At 35.9% G+C, this 6,000-nt stretch overlaps 1 protein-coding gene across 1 annotated transcript in view; it reads left to right on the top strand.

Moving 5' to 3' along the window:
• Positions 1–818: 818 nt before the first annotated feature.
• Positions 819–6,000, top strand: part of LOC133520034 (uncharacterized) — a 17,441-nt gene continuing 12,259 nt past the window's right edge. The window contains exon 1 of the mRNA XM_061854294.1: positions 819–989. The gene's annotated coding sequence lies outside the window, so the exon portion shown is untranslated. The remainder of the gene's footprint in view (positions 990–6,000) is intronic.

The raw sequence follows: 6,000 nt of genomic DNA, 5'->3' as shown, positions 1-6,000 counted from the left end.
TGTAGGGTGACAATGTGCCTGCGTCATAGAGGTGGAGGACGAGCTACAGACCACAGATCGCTCACCTTCAAGATGAAGCACGCATGGAATCTCGCGCCAAAGGAGCAAAGCTCATTTCCTTTTCTTAGATACGAGTGTATGGCATACCAAGAATAAGCAGGCATCTCGCTCTTTTTTCCCAAAACGTGCAGAATATAGAATGGGCTACCTCTGAGGTATTTCCTTTGGGCTATGGCAAGGGTTGTCAAGAAGCGGGTATTGAGGGTTCTCAAAGAGTCGGCAAAGCATAAGTGGCTCTCTCGATGTTGCTTAAGTCCATGGGCAGCGACGACCGCTTCCCATCAGGCGGCTCGTCTGCTCGTTTGTTGACTATCGTATAAAAAAGTGTCGCTCTAATAGGACACTTCCTTTTTAGCGATAGAAAGCACCCAATCGAATTTTTATATCAGTTTAAGTCCTAAACACACTGAAAAATAAAAATGTTTCTATTGCCGAAAATAAAGGATGCTAGAGCTATTTCAGTTACTCATTCTATCGGCCAAAACTCTAGATGTAGTTGTTTTGCCAAAAATCTTAGAACAAAAAAACAAATTTAAAACCTTAATCTGTTTACGACCCTAACACGAGATTACAACCTGCCATTACATCCATTGCGTTTATGACTTACGAGTATAAGCACCCATTTAAAATACGAGTAACCATCAACAATAATTTAGCTCTAGGAGAAAACAAAGGGTGGTGGTAGGTTGCAACTGAGTAAAGCAACAAGTATAAACGCATATGGGCGGATGAAACGCATCACAATGCTGTCTACAGGAGGTAGTCTACGTTAGACCTATTACCTCCCGAGTGACCATTGTCAATTAAAGACAAAAACTCCCACGGTTTATAAAGGACGTGCCACACGCGTGCGGCGCAGAGCGCATCTCCGCGCTCGACACATCACCTGTGCGTGTGCTAGTGCTAAGGTGCAATTTATTGTGTACAATGTAAGTTATTATTCATTTTTACAAACATAATAATAATAAATCAATCAACTAGTGAAAACATTGTTATGGCAGGTGTCCGGTCTTTGCAATAACCCAGTCTCATTGTCCACCCAAACTTCAATCCATAGACCGTTTTACTGTTCACTTATTCTACAATAGTCCCAATACCTGCTGCGACCGGTTCATGGGTGTCTATTGTTGCGCCTGTGACCGGGTTCCAGCAGTCGTTCTACATGACATTAAAGCTCTCCAAGCTTGTTGGATCTATATCTCCACGCAAACCTATCAAAAGACCGGGATTTATAGGCCCGTGAAATCCAAGGAGATACAAATCAATTCGACTACTAATACAATAGTTATACAATAGTGAAATATTGATATGATTAGGTATTATTATGATCCATTTGGGATAATTTTGAAAATCGCTAATATCTATTACCTAAACCAAAAACTTCATACTTCGATAATACTTACGCTACTGAAATGCTTACCAAGGCATCTTGCTTACTGTTACTAGTACAAAGTATTTCTAATTTAGTCGATGTTTCAAATTCTCAAACTTACCCCATTTTCTAAGTCGCCCCAATGGAGGAGGTTCTCATTCTTATCTATTGAATCGATCTGATATCTAATATATCGATTTGATACGATTTCATCCCAAATAATAATATTATAGGTACAACACGTAATATTTGAGGGGTTCCATAATTTCTCGGGAATGATGGTTATTATCAGTTCGCAACCCTAAATGTAGGAGCTTTCAAATTTAAAACAAAAACGCAGTTTGTTAGTAAATAAAATACGTCAGTCTAAGTAACAACATGAGAACCTCCTTTTCAGTTCAGCAACTCGCACTCGAAAAAATGAGACTGCTCTCTGCGTGAAACAAAATGTCATTCAAGTGATTCTTACATTTTAACGCGCCTAATACAAGTTCTAAATAATTGGATTCTATTCATTCTGTCCCTTTCTCGTCGTTACAAAGAGAAAGAGACAAAAATAACGAACAAAAACGAAACGTCGTTCAACCTTATACTGACGGTTTATAATACACCCCCGAAAAAAGTAAGAACGCATCATTCAAAAACTCCTACGAGTATGAATTCGTAATAATGAATTTTTTTTTTTTTAATAGCCTATATTGTGTCCCACTGCTGGGCAAAGGCCTCCCCTGTTTTCCGCCACTCGTCACGGCTTTATGCATGCTCCCGCCAGTCGCTACGAAATGAGTCCAATAATTAAATAACGAAAAAAAAATTATTTCATTTTTTTCATAAACACTACAGCTTACGTGTAATTTATTGTAAAATAAACAAATACAAAGACTTTCACAAAAACAAATAAGTCTACTTTTAACGATCTATACTATATGTAGCGGCCAAATTTTTGTATGTATTTTATTGCGATTGTTAAATTCAAATGTTAGAATACGTAAAAAACAGGAGTGATAAAGTGAGGATCACATTTTTTCAGGTTGTATTTTTCCCTCTAACATATTCTCACTGCTAAAGTGAAAAGTTGCGTGTGCTATACGACATCAACGTTATTTACACATCTCATGCTTTTGATTTCCTTGCTTCGATCAAGATTCTAAATTAAAAAACGCCCTCTGTATAAAAATATAACACTCGAAGAAATATCGAACTTTTCTCTCTTGTTGCACAAATAACTATTTTTGGAAGCCAGTAAATATCGCTATAACTTGTGAAGCTTACGGTGATGTGTTTGCTTCTTGGGTTTTTAATTGACAGTCGCACCTACGTTCTTTTGTGCAAAACAAATAAATAAAGAAACCTTTCGTATGCCTTGTCCCGTATACGTCCCAGACAATTAGGACAGTAATTTACAATTTCAAGATGATTAATTCAGTTGCAAATTTTTGACAAGGACATTACGAAGGGTTAAGGGCGGTTAATCATATAAATCGGACGCCTGTACGCGTGTGTGTGTTCTATGTGTATATAACTTATATACTAGTATACAATGTGTAAATTCAATATGGACGAATATTTAAACAGTGGTTAGCATAAGACCTAAACGTGTATATTCAGATAGATTTCGCTTAGAAATACAATGAAAATTTTAACTATACAAAATAATTCGGCCCTCAATGTAATACAACACACGTTACGGGATACGACCTTTTTAAAATAACTGTCAACGCTTGTTGGCAGTTACTATTAAAAAGCTCGTAATATCATGCCATGTTGTTTCTTAATTTTTGCAGTACATTGCTGCTCGGTAAATTAAAAAAAATTACGGGCTCATAATTAGGTAAGTGTAACTTTAAAAAGTTTTTAATTAATGATTAGACGGGTAAATTCTATATCTGGTTTAATTTATTGCCCGTATTGTATACCTATCGACTTCATAATGACCATATCACGTTCATTTGGAATAGAGTTGCGTTTGTTTTGTTTCGTGCGGTTACCAAATAAAAGAAAGCCAAATATTTTTTCTACACTATTTATTATACATATTATAATTTAGCTGGCATTTTGATGGTGGGTCTACGTGAATAGAACCCAACAAATACCAAATACGTACCATCTGTGTAAGCTAACCCCAGTTTCAAACAAGTAACTATGTTTTTAGATCTCTGATAGTCGCATGTACTATCATTTTCCCCCTTGTTATACTCGACTACGCTAGCAAACGCTCTCCCTGTTATTATTACTTGTATATTATGTTCACAATTGAATGGAAGAGCTTCATCATAGGTATTATGTTTCTTTGAAGTCCTTCCGTTTTACAATTAAGTGATTAATGCTTTCGTGATTACCTCTTGATAGATAATTAGACATTCTCGTGTCTTCCAACTAATTATCTTTATATTGCAATCGTAAATACACATAGTAAGTATCGTAAAAATAGACTCGTATATTCATTAGCAAAGCTCAACACCCATCTACCCAATTTTCATTAAGAGCTTAAAGCAAATTCCAACTAAAAGATAAGACTAGTTTCGTTCGGGTCTTCCGTCAACTAATATGTCCGACAGGTTTTCTCAAAGAATTAGTGCTCTAAGAATCTTTGATGTGCGAATTAATCTCTACACTCTTCTACTCTCCTACCTATTTACTTAAGAGTGTAGAGATATACATAGGTCATTAGATAAGTTTTGCAATAGACAAATATGAAACAAAGAGGTGGCGTATCACATATACTTTTTAAAACTATTTTTCCATGGACAATGATCGACCGGAAAACATTTACTTTCATTTTAAATTTATTTATTGTGTGTCCGTGTTTTCAGTCTGTGCGGAAAGAGAAGAGTGGTAAAATGTAACGAAACCAATACATTCTATGACTTTTCTCTTTCCGCACAGACTATCAAGTTTATTCATAAAGTAATCCGCCTGCGTTTGGTCAAGTCGTAGCGCTTCGTACAGGCAATATTAATCGTTATAGTAGCGGATGAGAATATTGACAATACGCGGCAAAAGTATCTACTAGCTTTACAAAAAGAGATATGTCTCTGTAGAAGAAACTTTTAAACTTGACATTGAGGCCGATTCTGATTTAACATGTTGTTGTGATGTTGACACGACTTTGAATTGGTGCAGTTAACGCACGACTATTACATTTCGCATGCACGAATCAGCGAGAGCTATCTTTATCAGTCAACAAAATAAGATCAAACCTGTAAAAAAATTATAATCAGAATCAAAGAAAAAGAGATACTTATATATGTTTTTTATTAAACAACTATCTTCTGCCCGCGTCTTCGTCTATGTGTGGGATGATGATGATAATTTATAAAAACTATCCTTTGTCCTTCCTCGGACCTAAAATTGTCTCCATAATCTCCATACCAAATTTCATCTGAATCGGTCCAGCTGTTAAGCGTAAGACACAGGCAGTTACTTTCGCATTTATATTAGTTCGGATAAAGGGAAGGCAGGTAGTTTTATTTGCAACGTTATTCTGTACGCTACTAACACTTTTAATCGGGGCACGTAGCCAACGTGCTAATTGTTGACGCTCCGTAGCGAAAGAAACACAAATGTCACTGTCGCACTAATATGGAAGAGTGATAGAGAGAGATGACTACGCTACGCCATGGAGCGTTAACGGTGGGCACATCGGCTACGCAGCCTGGAAGCGTCATATTGTACAGCAAGATAGCGCCAATTCGTATTTGACGCTATAAACCAGAGGGAATACATTTAGATTTTGAACTTTATTTCAATGTAATAGTGTTCAATGTTGCATAATTCCTGACACCCTTATGCCTTATAAAGGGCTGCAGGATTACCAATGAACATTTCAATTATTTAGCGGTCAATCTCCCATGCAGGTTTTCGAGTACTACTGTTCCGCTTCCCTAATTCGCTAATCCTATTGAGGAACATTTCCGAATCATGGTCTCGTCCTATATGCATACACAGTCGTCTAAGATACGTTAAAGGAATATCTACCCTCATCTGTTATTTATTCGTGATAAGAAATAAATGATAGATAGTATTCACATTGACACTTTGCAAATAGGTTGCCTAGTTAAATTGCGTACGGACAGGATTTTTTTTTTGTTATTTCATCGTATATTATATCAAATGAAAGCTTATTATATATATAATCTAACTGTCATAGGTTGTCTGATTAAAAATTTGTTGCAGTCCATGATTGCCTTGATTAACCGATTTTTATCTAAAATCTAGGCATGCGTGGACAAAAAAAGTTAAAAAAAATATCAATCTGTACGCAATTTAACTCTATATAGGCAAACGATTTCCAATGTTTCAATGTGAAAACTATCTATTATTTATTTCTTATCACAAATAAGTAACAGATAAGGAATATCTCTACTCCTTATAACGTATCTCCTACTATAGTCATTTTATTTAGTGTTTTCTATATACAGTCGACGTCAAATATATGTTTACAATTTTCTCATTATTACAAAAGGCTATGAAGGCCACGGTGTGTTATTTTACTATATGTTGGGATAGGATCGGATTATTCTCCATCAAGTTAATATTAGTACTTATATAAGCTTTCAGGATTATTT

This window comes from Cydia pomonella, chromosome 7 (genome assembly GCF_033807575.1).
Source record: "Cydia pomonella isolate Wapato2018A chromosome 7, ilCydPomo1, whole genome shotgun sequence".
NCBI classification, from domain to species: domain Eukaryota; kingdom Metazoa; phylum Arthropoda; class Insecta; order Lepidoptera; family Tortricidae; genus Cydia; species Cydia pomonella.
This window is presented reverse-complemented; position numbering and strand designations above follow the sequence as displayed.